Source organism: Dromiciops gliroides, chromosome 1 (assembly GCF_019393635.1).
Source record: "Dromiciops gliroides isolate mDroGli1 chromosome 1, mDroGli1.pri, whole genome shotgun sequence".
NCBI classification, from domain to species: Eukaryota; Metazoa; Chordata; class Mammalia; order Microbiotheria; family Microbiotheriidae; genus Dromiciops; species Dromiciops gliroides.
In genome coordinates this window covers 126,023,842-126,050,750 of record NC_057861.1, presented here as the reverse complement: position 1 = coordinate 126,050,750, position 26,909 = coordinate 126,023,842, and positions in this window count along the sequence as shown.

Sequence of the window (26,909 nt, the reverse complement as noted above, 5' to 3'; positions counted from 1 at the left end):
GGCAAATAAAATTTTATGTGGTTTCCCTATAATTGTCCCAAGTGTTAGGGAATTTAGCTGGGATTTATAATATATTCATTACTTAGAAATTAGAGGCTACTGAACCAGTTTGGGGGCATTACACATTTATAACGTATATTAAATTAATATTTAATTTAATATATGTTTAAAGGGATAGTGCACATGGCTCAGAAAGTTAAGAAGCCATACATACCTAGGATAGAGGGGAAAGAGAGAGCAGTGTGGGAGAGGGAAAAGTGTGCCGAGAGAGTGAGAGACCCCTATCAAGGGCTTTTTAACCTGCCTCACGTAGAGGTGGGTCCCTCCACTTTGATCCAAGCTAATTAGCTGGTAACATTCAAGTCCGTTGATTGACATGACTTGAAGATGGTCTTAAGTTAGTTAACTTGCTTTAGTTAGGAAGGTTGATTTACATTTCCTTTGAAATTCTCCTGATTCTGGCCTGGCCCTGCAAAAATAGCCAGAATTCCTGTGTGTGTGTGTGTGTGTGTGTGTGTGTGTGTGTGTGTGTGTGTGTTTGTGTTTGTGGTTTGTGTTGGGGGGGTGTTCTCTGAGTCCCCAAAATCCCATTATTTTCTTACATACTCCCCCTTCATTAAGAAACAGGATTTCCTTAAACAAAGCAATGAATATGACAAAATATTTATAAAGAATTCCATGATGACTAACAGTGTAAGGGGAATGAAAAGAGAGAAAAGAATTTGTGTGATACATTGACAAAAAACTAAAGGGGGCAGTTCCCTTTAGGAAGTAGATATTACAAATAGCCTATGCAATAGGAAAAGGAAAACAAGAAAATGTCAATTTACGTCTTTGAAAGTCTTATCTCAGATGGTTCTTGGGATGTCATCTGGGTGTTACTCTAGATTCTGGATCTGGATTTTGGGCATGATCTCAGGTGAGGTTGTAGAGAAGTCTCTCTTGTGTGGATGGAATTTGGAATCAGTTATCCAGGGAATACTGGGGATTGCCTGGTTCTCCATGCTGCTGGAAGGTTTCCTAAAAAATTGATCTTAACACAACTTTAAATAGTTTTGCCATTAACCAAATCAATCAATGAATTCTCAAAAACATATGTCTAAGGAAATTCAGAATCCTTTATCTATTGTCCATTTGTTACATATGAAACAGATATAATAAAAACAAAAATTGAAATAATTTCTAAAACTTAATATTACTACATACCTCCCCCTGGAGAGTAAATTGAGACGATGTAATATAAAAATTGTCAGATTAATTTCAGTTATTAATAACTTCTAATAAAAGTGGAAGCTTCCTTAATTTACTTGCAAAAGAGTCCATAAGTTATGCTGGCATACCTTTCTTTAATACAGGGCTAAGACAATTGTGATATTAATAAAAAAATGATTTATATCCTGGTTTTATCACTTTTTGTCATCATGTACCTAATTATCCTCATGCTATTATGAGAAAGTAAAGAATCTAATATAACTGGTAACAGATGCCAAGGTCAAATTCAACATAGTGTTTATCATGACACCTGAGATAATTATGGTGTTACCTTAAAAGAATAGAGAAGTAAGGGAAATGAACACTGCCAGACCTCATGGCTCTGCAGACAGCCACTGCAATATGTGAAGGAGAAACTGAGTCAGGCCAAATCAGATGCATAGGAGTGAGATTTCCATAGCATCAGGCATATAGGAGGGGGAATCAAAGTCAGGCATGCAATGAGATGACTGGGATGAAAGCGTCCAGCCACCTTTATTACATAGTTGGGATGTCCAGTGGTAGGTATATGAGGGGAAAATGAAGCCAAGAGAAGCCAACTTCAGCTCTTGTCAATGGCCATTCTCTTGGACTTTCCCACAGCAGTGTAATACCTGTGCTTCATGTATGTCACCCATCCTGTGACAGTTCAATACCTGCTCTTGTATGTATTCCCCTCACGGATGGCCGGCATCTTGGCTGCTCTGATCTGATATCTCAGAATAAAGGCAATTAATGTCTCAAATCATACGTTCCCATAATCCAAAGCTCATATGGATTTAACAAATGAGGACAATGATGATAGCAAAAAGTGTGAATTAATTGACAAATATAATTATAATCACATATAGTAAATGACAAATATAAATGACTGATATTATTCATTATTACATAATTTCAAATAATGCATAAATAAGTAAAATCACATCACCTTGAGAATCAATGTAAGCTGTCTATGAATCCCATATATATATATAAAGTTTAGTAAAGATAATAATACTTCTAGAATTAATTTACACTTGCCATGCCAATCAATTTACCAAGGAAATACTTTATAGAATTTGATCAAATAACCAGTTGGAAAAATAAACAATTTATAATATGGGAGAATAATACTTCCATACTTCATACTTTATTATGAAATCAAAGACCTGGCATTGGTTCAAAAATAGAGAAATGGATGAATGGAACAAAGTACACAAGGAAGAATAAAAGATAATGAAACTCAATAACCTAGTGATTTTTTAAAAATGTAAAACATACCGTGAAAACTGGAAAGTTCTAACTAAATATGAACTTAATAGGCTTTTACTTTTGTGAAAAATCAGAACATATTCTAATACAAGTTAAAACAGAATTTTATAAGAATGAAAATCCCTATGACAATAAACCCATACTAATAATTTCAAAATGTCAATGCAATCGCATAAAAAAGAGAATTTGAGCTGACATTATTCTTCTGAGGGAACCTAGAACTGTTTTGATTTTGATATCTGAAGCCCCCAAATCTCATAGTAATATTTTGCTGTCTAATTCTACATCCCTGCAAAATGTGTCGCTGTTTACGGCAATGAAGGAAGTGGGTGGGAGAGTTCACAGGAGGAGAAGAGGAATCTGGGCTTCTCCTTCTGAGCAATAGTGGCTCCCCAGCAGTTCCAAGAGGAGCTGTGGCCACATGGCCTGGAGCAATAACTAGAAGAGTGTTCATAAATATGGGAGGAGTCAGAGGTTTCTTAGGCAAGGGTTCATTTGAAAAGGCAGGAGTGGGGGAGGGGAGGATAGAATCTGTGTGCCCTGTGGTAAGGATTCTAAGTCTGTTAGCAGGATTTTATAAAATTATAGTCTAATTAACCAGATTAAGGTTAGAGAAAAGAAAAGCAGGTATTTAGGATCAGAAGCAGGTAAAAGAAATGCATTTGAAAATTTAAAGGGACAGACACATAAAATCAGTGAGAATAGGTGAGACATAGAAACAGAATTTCTTACCCAGCTTGTTTGCAGAGAAGATCAGAAGACTTCGGGGTTCAACACACTCTTTGTGGTGAGCCAAACTGTGGCAAATAAAATTTTATGTGGTCACCCTATAATTTTCCCAAATGTAAGGGAATTTAGCTGGGATTTAAAATATATTTGTTACTTAGAAATTAGAAGCTACTGCACCAGTTTGGGGACGTTAAGCATTTATTAAAGTATATTAAATATTAAGAAAAGAGATAGAGCACATGACTCAGAAAGTTAAGAAGCCCTACATACCAAGCATAGAGGGGAAAGAGAGAGCAGCATGGGAGAGAGAAGAGCCTGCAAAAAGAGAGCCAGAGACCCCTCTCCAGTGCTTTTTAACCTTGATCCAAGCTAATTAATTGGCTGATAACATTCAAGTCCATTGATTGACATGACTTGAAGATGGTCTTAAGTTAATTAACTTGCTTTAGTTAGTTAGGAAGGTTGATCTACATTTCCTTTGAAATTCTCTTGACTCTGGGCTGGCCCTGCAAAATCAGCCAGAGTTTCTGTGTGTGTGTGGGGAAGGGGGGGAGGACGGGGTGGGGGAGTCTCTGAGTCCCCAAAACCCCAATCAGGTCCTCTAGCTTACCCTAGACAATGAAATAATATCTACAGTAAGCATAAATGCAACAAATGGCATAGCATCCAAATTCTTTTTTTTTTTTTTAGTGAGGCAATTGGGGTTAAGTGACTTGCCCAGGGTCACACAGCTAGTAAGTGTTAAGTGTCTGAGGCCGGATTTGAACTCAGGTACTCCTGACTCCAGGGCCGGTGCTCTATCCCCTGCACCACCTTGCTGCCCCAGCATCCAAATTCTTAAAGGAAAGGTTGAATGAGTTGTAAGAGTTAATAGATGGTAAAACTATACTCAAGGAGGACTTCAACTTCCCCTTTCAGAGCTATATAAAGATGACCTTGAAATAAAAAAAAAGTTAAGGAAATGAATAGAATTTTAGAAAAGTTAGATATGATAGACCTTTGAAAAATTAATTGGAATAGAAAGGGGTATGCAGCTTTTCTCAAATATACATGCCACCTTCACAAAAATTGACCATGTATTAGAGCTTAAGAATTTTACAGACAATTGGAGAAAAGCAGGCATAATGAAATGCACATTTTTCAGACCATAGTGAAAAAAATATGTAACATTCAACAAAGATCCTTGGAAGTATAGGTTTAAAATGAATTGGATGGGGGGCAGCTAGGTGGCACAGTGGATAAAGCACCAGCCCTAGATTCAGGAGAACCTGAGTTCAAATCCAGCCTCAGACACTTGAAACTTACTAGCTGTGTGACCCTGGGCAAGTCACTTAAACCCCAATGTCCCACAAAAAAAAAAAAGAAAAAGAAAGAAAGAGAGAGAGAGAGAAAGAGAGAAAAAATCTTATATAAAATTAATTGGGCAAGTCACTTAACCCCAATTGCCTCAGCAAAAAATTAAAATAAAATAAAATGAATTGGATGGGGTAGAAATTACACTATAGTAAATAACTATAGAAATCTAGTATATGATAACACAAAGATCCAAGCTTTTGGAACAAAAAGCTCATTAATAGGCAAAAACTCCTGGGAACACTGGAAATCAGTGTGGCAGAAACTAGGTATAGACTAACATTTCACAGCATATTCTAAAACAAGGTCAAAATGGGTACATGATTTACATAAAAAGGATGATACCATAAGCAAATTAAGAGAGCATGGAATCATTTATCTGTCAGATTTATGGGCAGAGGAAGAATTTAGGATCAAAGAAGATATAGGGAGCAAAACAAAATCTAAAATAGATCATGTTGATTACATAAAATCAAAAAGGTTTTGCACAAACAAAACTAATTTAACCAAAATTACAAGGGAAACAGAAAAATGGGAAATAATTTTTGAAAGAAGTATTTCATTTCTGAATTATAGAGATAACTAAGTCAAATTTAAAAAATTATAAGTCATTCCCCAATTGATAAGTGATCAAAGGATCTGAACAGTCAGTTTTCAGAAAAAGAAATCAAAGCTATCTATAATCATATACAAATGTTCTAGATTACTCTTGATAAGCAAAATGCATATTAAAACAATTCTGAGGTGTCACCTCACACCTCTCAGTGGCAAATAGAAAAAAAGGAAAATGTTGGATGTTGGAGGGGACTTAGGAAAGGTGGGACACTAATCCACTATTGGTGGAGTTGTGAACAGATGCAACCATTCTGGAAAGCAATTTGGAACTATGCCCAAAAGGCTATAGAACTGTGCATCTCCTTTGATCCAGCAATACCAGTGCTAGTTTTATATCCAAAAGATATCTCCCAAAAGAGAAAAAGACCTACTTGTACAAAATATATTTATAATAGCTTTTTTGTGGTGGCTAAGAATTGGAAATCAAAGGAATGCCCATCAATTGGGGAATAGTTAAACAAGCTATGGTATAGGATGGTGATAGAATTTTATTGTGCTATAAGAAATGACAAGCAGGATAATTTCAGAAAGGCCTGGAAATACTTGTATGAACTGATGTATAGCAAAGTTAGCAGAACCAAGAAAACATTGTGCACAGAGAAACAATATTGTTTGATGAAATGTGAATGACTTAACTATTCTCAACCATACAAAGATCCAAGACAATCCCAAAGGACTAATGATAAAATATACTATCTACCGCCAAAGGAAGAACTGATATTGACTGAACACAAACTGAAACATACTATTTTTCACTTTCTTTTTTCCTTTTATTCAAGTTTTCTTGTGCAAAATCAATAATATGATAATGTTTTACATAATTGCATATGTATAACCCATATCTGATTGCTTACTGTCTCAGGGAAGGGCAAGTAGAGGGAGGGAAGGAGGGATAAAATTTGAAACAAAACTAAAAATGAAATATTTATTATTTTAAAAATTGAATTGGAAACTAAATAACATAATCAGAAAGAATGTGTGGTCAAAGAACAAAAGAGAAAAAATTAATAATTTCATTAAATATAAAAACAATTCGACAACACTCCCAAATTTATGTGATGCAGCCAAAACAGTATTCAGGTGAAATTGCATATCTCTGAATGCATACAATCAGAAAAGAAAGAAGATCACTGGCTTGGGAATGCATTTTTAAATGAGAAAAAGTACATATTAAGATCTCCAATAAAATACCAAAATAGAAATCCTGAAAATTAAAGGAGAAATTTTAAAAAATCAAAAGTAGGAGGCATCTAGGTGACACAGGGGATAAAGCACCGGCCCTGGATTCAGGAGGACCTGAGTTCAAATCTGGCCTCAGACACTTGGCACTTACTACCTGTGTGACCTTGGGCAAGTCACTTAACCCTCTGCTCTGCAAAATAACCAACCAAACAAATAAGCAAAAATCAAAAGTAAAAAAAAAAAAGCCATTGAACTAATAAATAAAACTAGGAGATGCTTTTATGAAAAATTAAATTAGGTAAACTATTGATGAAGTTGATTTTTTATAAATAGACAGTGGTAAACCTATTACCGGTACTAGAAATGATAAAGGTCCATGTGTCATCAATGAAGATGAAATTAAAGCAATTTTAGGAGTAATTTTGCTAAATTATATGCAAATAAAACAACCCATATAAAATGGATGAATGTTTAATAAAATATAAATTGCCCAGGTGAACAGAAGATGAAGCTGAATACTTAGATAATACTATTTTAGAAAAAGAAATCTAACAAGCTAACAAGAAGCTCCCTTAAAATAAAAATCCTAAGGACCAGATAGATTTACAAGTGAATTCTACCAAAGATTCAAGGAAAACTCGATCCCAGTAAAACATAAACTACTGGGGAAAAAAATGGTTAATAAAAGAAAAGAGTCCTACCAAATACTTTTCATGGCACAAATATGGTTTTGATACCTAAACTGGAAGAGCAAAAACACAGAAAGAAAACCACAGACCAGTCAATGGAAAATACTACCAAGGAAATTATAGCATATATTATAAAGATCATATATAAGCTGAGCCAATGTAATAAAACATATAATTCGGAGTTAATTTATTTAGACAGTGACATACCAATCAAACTATCAAAGAAGTATTCTATAAAGCAAGTAAAATAACAGGATTCATCTGGAAGAACATAACATCATGAATATTAAGGGAATTTATGAAAAACATATGAAAGAAGGTGCTATAGCAGTACCTGATTTCAATCTATATTTATAAAATGGCAATCATGAAAACAATCTGGTGCTGACTGACAAATAGAATGGTGGGGGGGCAGCTAGGTGCGCAGTGGATAAAGTACCAGCCCTGGATTCAGGAGTAGCTGAGTTCAAATCCGGCCTCAGACACTTGACACTTACTAGCTGTGTGACCCTGTGCAAGTCACTTAACCCTCATTGCCCCACAAAAAAAAAAAAAAGAAAAGAAAAAGAAAAAGAAAAAATAGAAATAGAATGGTGGATCAGTGGAATTAATACATTGTGAGAGTTGGAATAATACCCCCTGCTGGGAGGAACATTGTGAGCTCTGGCCTGAAGACAAGCCATGAGGCTTTGGCGTCAGGAAGTGATATTTGCTCCTGGGTCCTGTCGATCAAAGTTGCCAACCAATTAGCTTGGAGCTATATGTGTGTAGATGGCCCTATTTCTGGTTTTGTGGGAGGTTTTGGGAGGAAGCCTGGGGAGGAGGCTCTCTCTTGTGCCTGAGACCTCGTGTGGAGTGCAGCAGAGATGCTGGTTCCGTTAGATAGATAGATGAAGGCATCTGGGCCTCTTTCTCTCTCCTCACCAAATTCTTATGCTTTTTAATAAATTCTTAAAAGTCTAAACTCTTTCTAAAGCTTCTAATTTAGGGTGACCACTTATTAGATTTTTAGACAGCCTAGCTAGAATTTTAGCACCTTACATATGGTGATATTACAACACATTTATGCTAGACCACATCAACTGTGCCCTTGATGCTGCTAGGCCATCCTTCTATACTTCCCTTCCCAATTCACTATGCAATTCTCTTCAGAGATTCTTCTAAACCGTTTCATCCCTCCTCAAACCTCCAATGGTTTTCTTTCCCTCTCCCTCCCCCAATTAATTCAGAACCTTGTGTTATACGTTACAGGAAAAAAAATTGAGGCCATTTTGGATAAGCTCCCTCTTCTCTCATCTTCCTCATCTCATATCACTCAGATACAACCTCACACTTTCTCCTCCTTCATCCTTGTATTGAATGAAAAGGTGATCTTATTGCTCACTAAGACAAATCTTTCTACCTGAAAAACAATCACATTCCATATTGTTTCCTCCAAGAAATTTCACCCTTTATTACCCTTGCTATCACTTATCTTTATTTTCTCTTTATCTACTGGGTCCTTCCCTACTACCTACAAAAACACCTATATTTCCTCAACCTCAAGATACCTTCATGCTCCTTTCTTCCCTTTCTGATATCGTCCTATATCTCTTCCACCATTTGTGGCTAAGCTCCTATAGAAGGTTGTCTATAATATGTGCCTTTGCATTCTCTCTTCATTCTCTCTTTTTTTGGGGGGAGTAATGGGGGGCGGGGAAAGGAGGGTTAAGTGACTTACCCAGGGTCACACAGCTAGTAAGTATCAAGTGTCTGAGGCCAGATTTTAACTCAAGTCCTCCTGAATTCAGAGCCGGTGCTTTATCCACCACACCACCTAGCTGCTCCCTCTTCATTCTCTTTTTAACTGCTTACAAACTTCTTCACCATTTATACCCTGTGCTTCATTCATTAATATTGGTTAGTATCAATTAGTCAGTCAGACAATTAACTTTTAGAAAAAGGAATTTACTAATGTGAAACAGCAAGAAGAAATAGTGCAAAATATTACCCCACAAATATGTCTCTGACACATCTTCTAACAAACACATAAAAATTCAAGGAGAAATGGGCCCAATTTTAAAAAGTACATGTGGCAAAGTTGTATCTCATAATTCTGTGCTCCTAGAAGTATTCTTCATGGAGTTCCCATGATATTCTTCTAAGATATGGTATAACTTTTCTATCAAGATATACAAAGGAGGGGCAACTAGGTGGCACAGTGGATAGAGCACTGGCCCTGGAGTCAGGAGGACCTGAGTTCAAATCCAGTCTCAGATAATAAATACTTACTAGCTGTGTGGCCCTGGGCAAATCACTTAACCCCAATTGCCTCACACACACATGCAAAAAAAAAGATATATAAAGGGTCTCAGAGCTATTTTTAATCATTATATGCAGTCTGTAATTTCCTCCTTGTAATACCAGCTACCATGGCTCTAAGGACAGGGCCAGAAGATAGATAAAATAATCCAAATTATCCAGTGATACCTACAAATTTACTGAGAACTAACTGATTTCCACCTACTCCCCCTTCCTAGGCTAATGAGTTTCCTGGGGCTAACCAATCTTTGTCAATTCCAGACTCTTGATCAGCTTATGGACCTTTCCCCAAGCAAAATGATCTCCCACCTTATTCCATGAACTTTATGTTATTATGTAAAAGGGTCCACCTACATTAAGTAGTTTCTATTTAGAGTTAAGTAGTGTCTATACTTTACTCAAGAGCAGTTCTATAGTTTCTTTTGTTAAAGGTTCATTTTTCATTAAGTAGTTAGTAGTTTCTGTACCAGAGCAGTCTTTTGGCTAGCTTTGTTCTGTTACCCCATAAAAACCCTGTCTTCTGTTCTAATTTTTGGGTATTCCTAGCTTCTTGTTTTAGAGCTATATAGTTCCTCTGCCCTGATTGAAGACCTTATTTCTCCTCTATTGATTGTTTCCTTAATTTCCAGGTTAACATCAGGCATCTTTTTATTTCTTAGGACCATATATTATTGATAATTACATAAATAGCCTTTTTGGTAATAATATGAATTTTTATTTAAAGTTTTGAATTCCAAATTCTATCCCTCTTTGTATCCTTCCCCTCCCTCCTCTGTGAGGCAATAAGCAATGAAATATGTTATACATGTGCACATATGTAAAACATCACCATATTAGTCATTATCAGTTTGTTTGTTTTTTTTTCCTTTGGAGGTGTATAGTTTGCTTCATCATAAGTCCTTTGGGATCATCTTGGGTCATTGTATTGTTGAGAATGGTTGTCATTCATGATTCTTTATTGAATAATATTGTTTTCACTGTGCATGATGTTCTCTTGATTCTGTTCACTTCACTATACATGAATTCATAAAAGTCTTTCCAGGACTTTCTGAAATCATCATGTTTGTCATTTCTTATAGCACAATAATATTCCATCACAATTGTATACCCCAGCTTGTTTAGCAATTCCCCAATTGATGGACATTCCTTTAATTTCCAATTCTTAGCCACCACAAAAAGAGCTGAAAATAGCTTTTTAAATACACGAAGATAGCTCTTCTGTTCCCCAGCCCCTAAACTTTTCTTTTTGCCATGATAAATATTCCCCACCAGCACTCACATGAAATCAACTCAAAGTCCTTCACCATTGTGTTTGATCATCCATAAATATTACTTCACCCCAAATTTCTTCATTTCTAAAATGGGACAATAATAATTATGCTATTTTATAGGAATACTGTCATAATCAATGGAATAACATATTTTGTAAGTCTTAGAGTTTGAAACAATGGAATTTGTAAGGTATTTTTAAATTTTGCAATGCTAGGCCACATTCCTTGAAAATATTTTTTCATTGATTTGCTTCATTTTTGAATATTTGTTGTTCAAGATTCATTTTGTTATATTTTTTCTAGCTCTATAAAATAATACTTTGGTAGTTTGGTTTAGCAATGAATAAGTAATTAATTTTGTTAGAATTGTCATTTTTATTATGTTGGCTTGGTATACCAATGAGCTATTAATATTGCTCTAATTATTTAGCTTGGTATTTGTGTTACAATTTTATTTTAATTGTGTTCATATAATGCCTAGGTTTGTCTTGCCATTTAAACTCCCAAGTATTTTATATTGTCTGAAATTATTTAAAATATAATTTCTTTGTTTATGTCTTGCTGCTGGGTTTTGTTTTGTTGGTAGTATATATAAATGCTGGTGATTTATGTGACTTTATTTTGTATCCTGCAATTTTCTGAAGTTTTTAATTGTTTCAACTAGTTGTTTATTTTTTTGTTTTTTTTTTTGTTTTAGTGGACTCTTTAAGGTTTTCTAAGTGCATCAGATCATCTACAAAGAGTGAGAGTTTTATTTTTTCTCTGTCTATTATATTCCTACAATTTCTTTTTCTTGTCATTGCAATAGCTAACATTTCTAGTATAATACTGAATAATAGAGGTGGTAATGAACATGCTTACTGTATTCCTGATCTTACTGGGAAGGTGTTAAGCTTATCTTCATTACAGATAATGCTTCATCTTAGTTTTAGATCAATATTAATTTTCTTTTTAAGAAAGGCTTTGGGGACAGAGCCAAGATGGCAGAGGAAAGACATTAAACGCACAGAGCTCCTGATACAATCACTGCCAAAAACAGCAATAAAAGAACCCCTGGAGCAGAAAAACACGCAAAAATACGAGCTGAGATTATACTCCAGCTATAGATAGATTTCAGGGGGCCATGCTGGACCACGAGTAAAGTCTAACCCCACAGTTGAGCTGACAGTTACACCAGACATGCCAGAGGAATTTACCCAGGAGCCTCTGAATTAACTACAGTGCTGGGGTCTTCTGGAGATGAGTATACCGTCTGGTGAGAAGGCTGATCAGCTGGACAGGGGGCGGGAAGAAACTGAAGGGGTAGCAGCAGGACGGGGAAGAATTTGGCTATCCCACACCAGCAGGGAACCAGGAAGAAATCCTGAGTGGTGGGAGGCTCAGGTGGGGGAGGTGTGCAGGCTCATTGAAGCTAAGAACCACATGACAGAAAGCTTTGCTTGTTGGTTATTTAGTAAGTAGGCCTGAGGTTATCTCCAGACCAGAGAACAGGCCAGGTGAGAGCAAAACCAGCCCTCTCTCACCTCAAATCAAAACACCTGGGAACCTCTGAAGCTGGGAACAGGAGTGGAGAGGAGAAGCAGTGCCCTGCCCACCCCCCAGTGGAGAGATTAAAATCAATTAAAAGATGAGCAAAGAAAGAAAGTTCAAAACTATAGAAAGCTTTTTCAGTGACAAGGAAGATCAAGGTGCAGCCTCAGATGCGGAAATCAACCACAGGGCCCCTACATCCAAAGCTTCCAAGAAAAATATAAACTGGTCTCAGGCCATGGAAGCTCTAAAAAAGGGACTTTGAAGAGAAAATAGGAGAGATAGAAGGAAGATATAGAGAGAGGGAGGAAAGAATGGAAAGAGAAATGAGAGCAATGCAGCAGTTATGAGAAAAAAGTCAACAGCTTAAAAAAAAAACAAATGGAAAAGGAGATTAAAAAACCATCTGATAACAATAATTGCCTAAGAATTAGGATTGAACAAATGGAAGCTAGTGACCTTATGAGAAACCAAGACATAGTAAAGCAAATCTAATTTAATGAAAAAATAGAGGACAATGTGAAATATCTCCTTTGAAAAACAGCTGACCTGGAAAATAAAGCCAGGAGAGATCATTTGAAAATAATTGGACTACCTGAAAACCATGACCAAAGCAAGAGCTTAGACACCATCCTCCAAGAGATTGTGAGGGAAAATTGTCCTCATATTCTAGAAGCAGAAGTTAAAATAGAAATTGAAAGCATCCACTTATCACCTCCAGAAAGAGACCCAAAAGGAAAACCTCCAAGAATATTATAGCCAAATTCCAGAACTCCCAGGTCAAGGAGAAAATATTGCAAGAAGCTAGAAAAAAGCAATTCAAATACTGTGGAGCTGCAATAAGGATAAAGTAAGATCTAGCAGCTTCTACATTAAAGGACCAGAGGACATGGAATATGATATTCCAGAGGGCAAAGGAACTAGGACGACAGCCTAAAATCATGTACCCAGCAAAACTTGTATAGTTTTTCAGGGAGAAAAATGGAATTTCAATGAAAAAGAGTACTTTCAGGCATTTGTAATGAAAAGACCTAACTGAATAGAAAATTTGACTTTCAAATACAAGACCCTGGAGAATAATAAAAAGGTAAATCACAAGGGACATTAAAATATTAAACTGGGGCAGCTAGGTGGCTCAGTGGATAGAGCACCAGCCCTGGAGTCAGGAGGACCTGAGTTCAAATCCGGCCTCAGACACTTAACACTTACTAGCTGTGTGTCCCTGGGCAAGTCACTTAACCCCAATTGCCTCACTTAAAAAAAAAAAAAATTAAACTATTTACAATCATACATGAGAAAATAATACTTCCAACTCATAAGAACTTTTTCAGCAAGGAATACACAGAGGACACAGGTCTGAAATGAATGTGAGTGGATGGCATTTGTAAAGCATTTATTTTTTGTATATTCTTTGTGGAGCAAACAAGGTGGGTTGTCTGATGTCTGGGGCCAGATTTGGACTCTGGGCCTCTTGGGCTCAGGGCTGGTGCTTTGTCCACTGTGCCATCTAGCTAACCCATGATGACATCTTTAAAATAAGGATGAGGGGAAGGAGGAATACACTGGGGGAGGGGGGAGGGGAGAGATGGAATGGGGAGAAGTAGCCCATATGAAAGAAACAAGAAAAAAGCCTGTGGAGGGGAGAGGAAGAGGGGGAGTGAGTGAACTTCACTATCATCAGAATTGGCTCAAAGAGGGAATAACATACATACTCAAGTAGGTATAGTAATATATTTTTGCCCTGAGGAAAAGTGGGAGGAGAAGGAGATTGGGGGGTGGGAGAAGAGGGGAAGTAGGGAAGGAAGTTTGGAGGTGGGAGCTGTAAAAAGCAAAACACTTTAGAGGAAGGTGAAGATGTTCAGAATAACATCACATGTATGACATATATTGAATTGCTTGATTAAATAGGGAGAGTTGAGGAGGGAGGGAAGAAGAAAAATTTAGAAAACAGAATTAGCTCAAAGGCCATTACCTCATCAGAGGAGGCTCAAGGAGGGAATAACACACACATACAATAGGGAAGAATAATCTATTTAACCCTTCAGGAAAGTAGGAAGGGAAGAGGATAAGGATGGAAGGGTAAATGAAGGGAGGGTAGAGTGGGGGAGGGGGCAGTCAGTAGCAAAATACTTATGAGGAGGATTAGGGCAAAATAGGGTAGACAATAGAATAAATATCATTGGAAGGGAATGGGATGGAGAGAAATAGTTACGGTGACTGACTACAATGTCAAAATATATGGAACCTACTCTGCTGGGCTATTATGAAAAAAATTCTCTGTCAAGTTCAAGGTACTATATAGAAATTGTGTTGAAAAGGATGCTATCAGAAAAATCTGGAAAGACACATATGAACTGAAGCAGAGAGAAATGTACTGTACACAAAATAACAGCATTAGTGTAAGATGATCTGCTGGGAAGCACGCGGTTATTTTCAGCAAGGCAATGATCCAATATAACTGAAGAACCTAGGAAAGTTGCAATACATCTAAAAAGAAAGAACTGATGGTATCTGAAAACAAACTGAAACACATTTTTTTTTTGAGAATTCCTTAATCTGAAGCTTTATTTTTATCTGTTTCCACTCACAACCTAGATAAGGTAGAACTGTTTGCCATAACTACTCATGTATAATTTATGTTGAATTGTTTGAGTCCTTGGGGTGGGGGTAGGAGGGGAGTGAGGAAGAGAAGTTGGAACACAAAGTTTAAAAAAAATTGATGTCAAAATTTGCTTTTACATGTGATTTGGAAAATAAAAGTCTAAAATTAAAAAAATTAAAATTAAATTAAAAAAAGAAAATTAAATCTGTCATCCAAAAAAAAGAATGGCTTCACTTATTTATATTCATTCTATAGTTTTTAATATGAATGGGTATTGGAGAAGAAGCCCAATCATCCCCTGGGCCAAACTGTAGCATAAACAGTGTGTCCTGGAAGCAGCGCTACACTTTAAGAAGGAGTAAAAAGCCAAGAAATTGTAAGCCAGGATGAGTAGGCAGAGAAAGCAGATCATCAAAAACTTCTTTGGGGGAAAGGCAGATCACAATACATCCTCAGAAGAAGAAGATAATAACAAGGTCAAAGTTCCAACATCCAAAGCTTTCAAGAAAAATATGAACTGGTCTCAGGCTATGGAATCTCTCAAAAGGTACTTTGAAGAGAAAGTAGGAGGGATAGAATGAAGGTGTAGAGAAAGAGAGGAAGGAATGGAAAGAGAAATGAGGGTGATGCAGAAGAATCATGAGAAAAAAGTCAATAGTTTGAAAAGCCAAATGGAAAAGGAGATTAAAAAACTGTCTGCTGAAAATAATTGCCTAAGAATTAGGATTGAACAAATGGAAGCTAGTGACCTTATGAGAAACCAAGACACAGTAAATCAAATCAAATTGAATGAAAAAATAGAGGGCAATGTGAAATATCTCCTTGGAAAAAACAGCTGGCCTGGAAAATAAATCTAGGAGAGATAATTTGAAAATCATTGGACTACCTGAAAACCTTGACCAAAACAAAAGCTTAGACACCATCCTCCAAGAGATTGTGAGGGGAAATTGCCATGATATTCTAGAAGCAGAAGCTAAAATAAAAACTTAAAGAATCCACCAATCACCTCCTGAAAGAGATCCCAAAAGGAAAACCTCCAGGAATATTATAGCCAAATTCCAGAACTCCCAGGTCAAGGAGAAAATATTGCAAGCTGCTAGAAAAAAGGAATTTAAATACTGTGGAGCTCCAATAAAGACAAAGCAAGACCTAGCAGCTTCTACATTAAAGGACCAGAGGGCATGGAATATGATATTACTGAGGGCAAAGGAACTGGGACTACAGCCAAAAATCACATACCCAGAAAAACTAAGCATCATCTTTCAGAGAAAAACATGGAATTTCAATGAGAAAGAAGACTTTCAGGCATTTGTTATGAAAAGACCTGAACTGAATAGAAAATTTGACTTTCAAATACAAGACCCTAGAGAAGCATAAAAAGATAAACAGGTGTAAGGTCGCCATCTGTTAAGGGCTAAAATTCTAGCTAAACTGTCTAAAATATCTAATGAGTGGTCGCCAATCAATTACAAGCTTTAGCAAGAGTTAGACTTTTAAGCATTTATTAAGGAGAATAAGAATTTGGTAAAGAGAGAGAGAAAGGCCTAGATTCCTATCTATTAAAGGGAGAGCACATTTCTAGCTCCCTTCTCCGCCAGCGTCCTCAGGAAAGAGAGCGAGACTGAGCGCCAGTTTCTTCCTTCCTCCTCCCACTAGCCTGCGTCACTTCCTGACTCCTGGTCTTGCCCTCAAAGACCTTCCCTTCATGGGCAGAACTCTTCTACAGTAAGTATCCAGCAGGTGGCGTTATTCCAATCATTACAGTCCCCCCTGTTGTTCCTCAAGAAACAAAATGTTTCCTTGACGGAACAGTAAAAAGAATATAATAACTATTGCTAACTAATAATATGTGAACAACAATATAGAAAAGGAAGAGAGGAAAGTTTTGTCCAGAGGGGCGATTTTTTTTTTGTCCTCATGAACCGACGCTTTGACATTAGACTTGCAAAGGGAGGGCCTCTGCAGAGAATACATGTTACAGATGGTGTATATTATAACAGAAAGAGAAAAAAAACAACAAAAACAACAAATCAAAACTGTTCATTTAAAGTCTCTGAAAGTCTTTTCTCAGATGTCCTCTAGGTGTAGTCGTGGAATGGTAGTCTTTTCAGGGGTTGATGTGTGGATGCTGGTAATCAGCCAGGAAAATTTCCTACAAAATTGAGCTTAACACAACTTTAAAATAGCTTTGTCAATAATCAAATCAAACAATGAAAGTTCTCAAAAACATGTCTAAGGGAATTCAGAATCTTAGTTGTTACACACGTAACATATAATAAAACAAAAATTGAAACATTCTTTAAAATTATAATATTACTATAGTCCCCCCCTTATGGAGGGTAATTGAGAAGACAATTGCTGTGATATTAATTATTAAAAATAATTTTTTATCTTTGTTTCATCACTTTTTGCATCATCTGCCTAATTATCCTCATGCCATTATGAGAAATTAGAAAATCTAATATAATTGGTAACAGGTGTCAAGGCCAAATTCAACACTGTATTTATCATGACACCTGAGATAATTATGGGGGTTACCATAAAAGAACAGAGAAATGATGGGATATGAGCATTCCCACACTTGAGCAATATGTACTGTCCATGCAGCATACCAGGCTTAAAATAGGTGGATGGAATATATGTCCATGCCACCGAACATATTGGAGGAAACTGAGTCAGACTTAATCAGATGCATGGGATTGAGATGTCCATGGCATCAGGCATATAGGAGGGAGCATAGAAGCCAGGTGTAGGAGTGAGATGGGTGGGATGAATACTTCCAGCCATCTGTACAATATTGTGGGGAAAAAGAAAATAAAATATAAAACCAAGAGAATCCAACCTCAACATTTGTCAAAAGCTGTTCCCTCGGCCATACCTTCACTTCATGCATGTCTCCCCTCATGTGACAGTTCAGTGTCTGCTCTTGCATGTATTCCTCTTGTGATTGGATGGCACCTTGGCCAACTGGCATCTGATAACTCAGAATAAAGGCAATTAATGTCTTAAATGATAAATTCCCATAATCCAAGTCTCATATGGATTTAAAAATTGAAGATAATAAATGATTGCAAAAAATGTAAATACATCTTGACTCAGAACACAATATATAATTATGCAACAATTTCAAATAATACCCCTTTTTTTAACTTAGTATACAATTACTTTTTTGAAAAATCTGAACATATTTAAATACAAGTTAAAGCACAGCACAATCTCAAAGACAACTTTTACAAATGTTCCCCTCTTTTTTTTTTTTTTTTTTGAATATGCTTATCAAAAATAATACTTCTTTACACATGCCATGGCAACCAATTTGCCAGGGAAATGCTTCAAAGAGTTTGATCAAATAATCAGTTGAGAAAAAATAACAAAAACAAACAACTCAGAATATGGGAGCACAATACTCCTAGAATTAACATTGTATTATGAAATCAAAACCTTCTCTCAATTTTTTAAAATTAGATAAATGAATAGAAGAAAATACACATGGAACAATAAAAAACAGTGAAATTCAAACTAAGGAAATCTAAATGAGCATGAATTTAATATTAATAAGAGTATTATAAAATATAAACTTGATCACATGACTATAAAAAGCTTTTACAAATATTCTCCTTGTTTTAAAAACTAAGTATGACACAATCTCAAAAGCATGAAAATCTCTATGAAAATAAACCCATACCATTAATTTCAAAATGTATATGTAATAGCATAGAAATCCTATGTAACCTCTGAACTGATACTATTACTCTGAGTGAATTCAAAACACATTTGATTCCGGTATCTAAAATCCCCAATACTCATATCAATACCTTGCTGCTTACTTCTACATTTCTTTAAAATATATACCCTTCCATGGCAAAAGAATCGGAGTCTTGAACTATGTTGATGATTGTCATTCTTATTCGGCTTAAGTTTTTCTTCTTTAACCCCTCTATATTGTCTGTCGGGCTTTTCACCATACAAATGCTTTATAAAATTACTAATTAAAGACAAAAGCAGGTTAGCAAAATCATGAACAAAACGAGCATATCTGGAATTTAAAGGGTTTTCTAAGGTTGTCTCAGAAGCACAGCCAGGGTGGAGAAGGGCAGAGCCTGAAGCTGAAAATGTAGGTAGAGAAAGCTGAGCATGGGCATCAGATCTCTGGACTTCCCAGGCAGGGGAAGCAATGGGCTTGGACATGGGAGGAGTAGAGGGTGGGGTCTGGGGAGGAGGGGAGGGACCAGCGCAATTTGAATCAGACTTGATTTTGAACTCAGGCCTGGATTCCTCTTCCCCCACTTTGCCTCTAGGTGCTAGGGGATTAAAAGCTTCTAGAGGGTGGGTCATTGCCTCCAGGCATGCAAAATTAAAGCAACAATTAGTGTTAGAACTGGGAAAAGCTGCAGGAATCTCTTCAGGTTTCTCTGAAAAAGCATGGTTGGGAGAGGGAGAGATATTTCCTTGTGTGAGTAAGTTGCTGGCTCTTTTAACAAAAATAAAAAGGAAAATAGAAAATCCACAAAAACAAAGCATTAACATGATCTTATCCCCCATTTGTCTGGTTAAACAGACTAAAATCAAAAATAGGGTAATTAGGGAGTTTAAAAGGTCCAATTGAAAAAATTTAAAGGGGAAACACCCAGCAATTCAGCAGTACTTCGGATTTAAAGGGATAGGGTAGGGAAAATTTCTTACCCAACCAGAAGATCAGAAGACTGAGGTTTAGCTTTCCTCTTCGTGGTCAGCCATCTGTAAGGTCGCCATCTGTTAAGGGCTAAAATTCTAGGTAAACTGTCTAAAATATCTAATGAGTGGTCGCCAATCAATTACAAGCTTTAGCAAGAGTTAGACTTTTAAGCATTTATTAAGGAGAATAAGAATTTGGTAAAGAGAGAGAGAAAGGCCTAGATTCCTATCTATCAAAGGGAGAGCACATTTCTAGCTCCCTTCTCCGCCAGCGTCCTCAGGAAAGAGAGCGAGACTGAGCGCCAGTCTCTTCCTTCCTCCTCCCACTAGCCCGCGTCACTTCCTGACTCCTGGTCTTGCCCTCAAAGACCTTCCCTTCATGGGCAGAACTCTTCTACAGTAAGTATCCAGCAGGTGGCGTTATTCCAATCGTTACACAGGAAAAAGACTTCATGAGGGATATTAAAAGATCAAACTGTTTATATTCCTACATGGGAAGACAATACTTTGAAATCATAAGAATTGTCTCAGTAAGGAATTAACAGAGGACACAAGTCTGAACTGAACATGAAGGGATGATATCTGTAAAGCATTAATATTTTGTTCTTTGTGGGGTGTCTTATGTCTGGGGTCAGATTTGGGCTTGGGGTCTCCTGGGCCCAGGGCTGGTGCATTGTCCACTGTGCCACCTAATTAACCCATAATGACATCTTTTTTTTTAATTGTGTAGCTTACTTTATTTTTTTTAATGTATAAGGTATTTTATTTTTTCCGTTACATGTAAAGATAGTTCTCAACTTTTGTTTATACAAGCTTTACAATTTCAGATTTTTCTCCCTCCCTCCTCCCTCTCCTCCCTCCCCCCTCCCCTAGACAGCAGGTAATCTGATATAGGTTATATCTATATATCTCTATACATATACATATAGATATACATATATACACACACATATATATATACATATAATAACATTAATCCTATTTCTGCATTAATCCTGTTACAAGAGAAAAAATCAGAGCAGTGATGCAAAACCTCAAAATAGAAAAAAAAAACCACAACACCCAAAACAAAAGAAATAATATGGTTCAATCAGCATCTATACTCCGCAGTTCTTTTTTTTTTTTCTTGGATTTGGAGATACTCTTCCATCATGAGTTCCCTGGAACTCTGCTGTACCATTGCATTGGTGAGAAGAATATAATCCATCACAGTAGATAAACACTCAATGTTGATGATACTGTGTACAATGTTCTTCTGGTTCTGCTCATCTCACTCATCATCAGCTCACGTAAGACCTTCCAGGTTTCTCTGAACTCTTCCTGCTCATCATTTCTTACAGCACAATAGTATTCCATTGTATTCATATACCACAACTTGTCCAGCCATTCCCCAATTGATGGGCACCCCCTCAACTTCCAATTCCTTGCTACCACATACAGAGCAGCTATAAATATTTTTGTACATGTGGGTCCCTTTCCCCCTTCCATGATTTCTTTGGGCAAAAGACCTAAAAGTGGGATTGCTGGGTCAAAGGGTATGCACAGCTTTATCGCCCTTTGGGCATAATTCCAAATTGCTCTCCAGAATGGTTGGATCAGCTCACAGCTCCACCAACAATGCATTAGTGTTCCAATTTTCCCACAGCCTCTCCAACATTTATTATCTTCCTTTTTTGTCATTTTAGCCAATCTGATAGGTGTCAGGTGGTACCTCAGAGTTGTTTTAATTTGCATCTCTCTAATCATTAGAGATTTAGAGCATTTTTTCATATGGGAATAGATAGCTTTGGTTTCTTCATCAGAAAACTGCCTGTTCATATCCTTTGACCATTTCTCAATTGGGGAATGACTTGGATTCTTATAAATTTGATTTAATTCCCTATATATTTTAGAGATGAGGCCTTTATCAGAAGCACTGGCCTCAAAAATTGTTTCCCAGCTTTCTGCCTCCCTTCCAATTTTGGATGCATTGCTTCTGTTTGTACAAAAATTTTTTAATTTAATATAATCAAAATCATCCATTTTGCATTTTATAATATACTCTATCTCTTGTTTGGTCAAAAACTGTTCTCCTTTCCAAAGATCTGATAGGTACACTATTCCTTTCTCTCCTAATTTACCTATGGTATCACCTCTTATGTCTAAATCACGTATCCATTTTGACCTTATTTTAGTATAAGGTGTAAGATGTTGGTCTATGCCTAATTTCTGCCATACTATCTTCCAGTTTTCCCAGCAGTTTTTGTCAAATACTGAGTTCCTATCCCAGAAGCTGGAGTCTTTGGGTTTATCAAACACTACATTACTAGTGTCATTTACTACTGCATTTCCTGAGCCTAGCCTATTCCATTGATCTACCACTCTATTTTTTAGCCAGTACCAGATAGTTTTGATGACTGCCGCTTTATAGTAAAGCTCCAGGTTTGGTACCGCTAACCCACCTTCCTATGAATTTTTTTCATTATTTCCCTGGATATTCTTGATTTTTTGTTTTTCTAGATGAATTTTGTTATTATTTTTTCTAGCTGTATAAAATAATTTTTAGGTAGTCTGATTGGTATGGCACTGAACAAGTAAATTAATTTAGGCAGTATTGTCATTTTTACTATATTAGCTCTGCCTATCCATGAGCAATTGATATCTTTCTGATTATTTAGATCTGATTTGATTTGTGTGAAGACTGTTTGGTAGTTGTGTTCATAGAGTTCCTGGGTTTGTCTTGGCAAGTAGATTCCCAAGTATTTTATATTTTCTACTGTTACTTTAAATGGAATTTCTCTTTCTATCTCTTGCTGCTGGACTTTGTTGGTCATGTATAGAAATGCTGATGATTTCTGTGGATTTATTTTATATCCTGCTACTTTGCTAAAGTTGTTAATTGTTTCAAGTAATTTTTGACTTGATTCTCGAGGATTCCTTAAGTATACCATCATATCATCTGCAAAGAGTGATAGTTTTGTTTCCTCCTTGCCTATTCTAATTCCTTTAATTCCTTTCTCTTCTCTGATTGATAAAGCTAACATTTCTAGGACAATATTAAATAATAGGGGTGATAATGGACATCCCTGTTTCACCCCTGATCTTATTGGGAAGGCCTCTAATTTATCTCCATTGCATATAATACTTGCTGATGACTTTAGGTAGATACTGTTTATTATTCTAAGGAAAGCTCCCCCTATTCCTAAACTCTCCAGTGTTTTTATTAGGAATGGGTGCTGTACTTTGTCAAAAGCTTTCTCTGCATCTATTGAGATAATCATATGATTTTGGTTGGTTTTCTTATTGATTTGGTTGATTATGTTAATAGTTTTCCTAATGTTGAACCAGCCCTGCATTCCTGGTATAAATCCCACCTGGTCATAGTGTATTATCCTGGTGATCACTTGCTGTAATCTCCTTGCTAATATCTTATTTAAGATTTTAGCATCAATATTCATTAGGGAAATTGGTCTATAATTTTCTTTCTCTGTTTTTGCTTTGCCTGGTTTTGGTATCACCACCATATTTGTGTCATAAAACGAATTTGGTAGAACTCCTTCTTCCCCTATTTTTCCAAATAATTTGTATAATATTGGAATTAATTGTTCTTTAAATGTTTGGCAAAATTCACCCGTAAACCCATCTGGCCCTGGGGATTTTTTCTTAGGGAGTTCATTAATAGCTTGTTCAATTTCTTTTTCTAATATGGGTTTATTTAAGGATTTTATTTACTCTTCAGTTAACCTGGGCAGTTTGTATTTTTGTAAATATTCATCCATTTCATTTAGATTGTCAAATTTATTGGCATACATTTGGGCAAAATATTTCCTAATTATTGCTTTAATTGCCACTTCATTAGTGGTAACATCACCCTTTTCATTTTTGATACTGGTAATTTGGTTTTCTTCTTTCTTTTTTTTAATCAAATTAACCAATATTTTATCTATTTTATTAGTTTTTTTTCATAAAACCTGCTCTTAGTTTTATTGATTAATTCTATAGTTTTTTTGCTTTCAATCTTATTAATTTCTCCTTTAATTTTCAGGATCTCTAATTTAGTGTCTAATTGGGGATTTCTAATTTGTTCTTTTTCTAGCTTTTTAAGTTGCATGCCCAATTCATTAATCTCCTCTTTCTCTTTCTTATTCATGTAAGCATTTAGAGCTATAAATTTTCCCCTAAGCACTGCTGTGGCTGCATCCCATAAATTTTCGTATGTTGTCTCATTATTGTAATTCTCTTGGATAAAGTTATTGATTGTTTCTATGATTTCTTGTTTGGCCCATTCATTCTTTAGAATGAAATTATTTAGTTTCCAATTGATTTTCATTCTACTTTTCCCTGGATCTTTCTTACATGTAATTTTTATTGCATCATGATCTGAGAAGGATGCATTTACTATTTCTGGCTTTCTACATTTGACTATGATGTTTTTGTGCCCTAATTCATGGTCAATTTTTGAAAATGTGCCATGTACTGCTGAGAAAAAGGTATATTCCTTTCTATCCCCATTCAATTTTCTCCAGACATCTATCATGTCTAACTTTTCTAGTAATCTATTCACCTCTTTCACTTCTTTCTTATTTATCTTTTGGCTAGATTTATCTAATTCTGAGAGGGGGAGATTCAGATCCCCCACTAGTATAGTATAACTGCATAATGACATCTTTAAATAGGGTTGAGGTGTAGGAGAAATAGACTGGGGGAGGGGGACGGGGAGAGATGATTTGGGGAGAGGTTGTTCACATGAAGGAAACAAGAAAAAAAGCTTATGGAGGAGACTAGAAGAGGGGGAAGGAATTGAGGAGTGAATGAACCTTAAAATCATCAGAACTGACTCAAAGAAGAACTGACATACATACTCAAGTGGGTACAGTAATATATTTTGCCCTGAGGAAGGGGAGGGAGTATAAGGGCGGGGAGGGGAAGAGGGGAAGGAGGGAAGGGCAGATTGGGGGAGAGAGCAGAACAAAGCAAAATACTTTCGAGGAAGGTAAAGATGTTCTGCATAACAGCACAAGTATGACATATTGAATTGCTTTATTTCATAGGGAGGGTTGAGGAGAGAGGGAGGAAGAAAATTTGGAACACAGAATTAGCTCAAAGACCTTAAACTCATCAGAGTTGGCTCATGGAGGGAATAACATTCACACCCAGTTGGGAGGACTAATCTATTTAACCCTACAGGAAAGTAGGAGGAGAAGAGGATAAGGAAGGAAGGGTGAAAAAAAAGGAGTGCAGAGTAGGGGAGGTGACAGTCAGAAGTAAAACACTTGAGGAGGAATAGTTTAAAAGAAGATAGAAAATAGAGTAAATATCATGGGAAGGGAATAGGATGGAGGAAAATAGTTATGATGATTGAATATAATGGCAAAACATATGGTACCTACTTCGCTGGGCTAATATGAAGAAAATTCTTTGTCAAGTTTAAGGTACTTTATTTAGGTTATGATGAACAGGATACTATCAGAAAAACCTGGAAATACCTACATGAACTGAATCAGAGTGAAATGTACTGTATACAAAATAACAGAAATAGTATAAGATGATCTTCTGGGAAGCATGTGGTTATTTTCAGCAAGGCAATGATCCAATATAACACTGAAGGACTTATGAAAATGGCAACTCATCTACAAAGAAAGAAGTGATAGTATCTGAAAATAGATGGAAACACATTTTTTTCTTTTTTTTTTTCTTTGGTGATTCAATTGGGGTTGAGTGGCTTGCCCGGGGTCACACAGCTGGTGGCTGTTGAGTGTCTGAGGTTGGATTTGAACTTGGGTGCTCCTGGTTCCAGGGCAGGTGCTCTGTCCACTGTGCCACCTAACTGCCCCTGGAAACACATTTAAAATTTTTTTTTCCTCTTTGACAATTCTTCAATTAGAAGTTTTGGGGTTTTTTTGACTGTTTTCTCTCACAACCTAGCTAATGTGGGAATGTTTTCCATGATTACTCATGTATAACTTATTTTGAAATGGTTCAATTCTAGTGGGTGGGGGGAGTGGGAATGGAGGAGGAAGAGAAGTTGGAACACAAATTTTTTAAAAATTGATTTTAAAATTTATTTTTATATATATTTTGGGAAACAAAATTCTATTCAATAAAAATATGAGTAGGTATTGTATTTTGTCAAAGGATCTTTTGCATCTATTGAAATAATTTTATGATTTTTGTTGTTTTTGTTACTGTTATAGTCAATTATGCCACTAGTTTTCCTAATGTTGAATCAATTCTACATTCCTGTAAAAATTTCATATGGTCATAATATATAATTTTGTAAAATATTGCTGTAATTTTCTTGCTAGCATTTTATTTTAAATTGTTGAATAGATATTCATTAAGGGCATTGGTGTACAGTTTTCTTTCTCTCTTTTGTTTGCTTTGGTTTAGGTATAAAAACCATGTTTGTGTAATGAAAGGAATTTCATAGAACTCCTTCTTCACTTATTTTCCCAAATAGTTTATAGAGAATTGAGATTAATTGCTCCCTAAATATTTGGTAGAATGAACTTATAAATCCATCTGATCCTGGGGATTTTTTTTTCCTTAGGGAGCTCTTTTTATGGGTTGTTCATTTTATTTTTCTAAGATAGGATAAAGTTACCATTCTATTTCATATTCTGTTCATTTAGCTAATTTATATATATTGTTGTAAATATTCATCCAGAACACTTAAATTGTCAATTTCACTGACTTATAATTGGACAAAACAACTCATAATAATTTCTTTAATTTCATTTTTATTGGTGGCAAATTCACCCTTTTTGTGTTTGATACTAGTAATGTGGCTCTCTTCTTTCTTTAATTAAATTAATCAATTATTTATCTATTTTATCAGATTGTTTCACAAAATTGACTTATTTTATTTATTCAACTTCTTTTGTTTTACTTTCCATTTTCTTAATTTCTCCTTTGAGGGGAAGAATTCCCTTTTTGCTGTTCAATTGGGGATTTTTGATTTGTTCTTTTTCTAGTTTACTTTCTTGCATTCCCAATTCATTGATCTGTTCTTTATTTTTTTTTAGCTATATAAAAATTACCCTAATTGTGATATTATAGCAAATCCCAGATCTCCTAGATCAAGGAGAATGCAATGCAACCAGCCATAAAGAAGTAATTAAAGTATCATGAAATCACAGTTAGTACCACAAAACATTTAACAGCTTCTACTGTAAAGGAATAGAGGGTTTGAAATATGATTTCAGAGACAGCAACGAAGCTCAGATTACAACCATGAATAAACTACCCAACAAAACGGAGTATAATCCTTCAGGGAAAATAAAAAGGATATTTAATTTGTGAAGGCCACATTTAATATCTGGAGAATTGAGTGGCTCACTGTAATATTGGGGTCCTAGAAATAGAAATAATGAGGGACCTCTAGTTCCAAAGCTCCCTCCCCTCCAAACTACCTTTTCAGATATTTCTCCCAGGCCAATAAGAAAGAAGCCTTACAGCCTATTTTCCACAAATGGATCA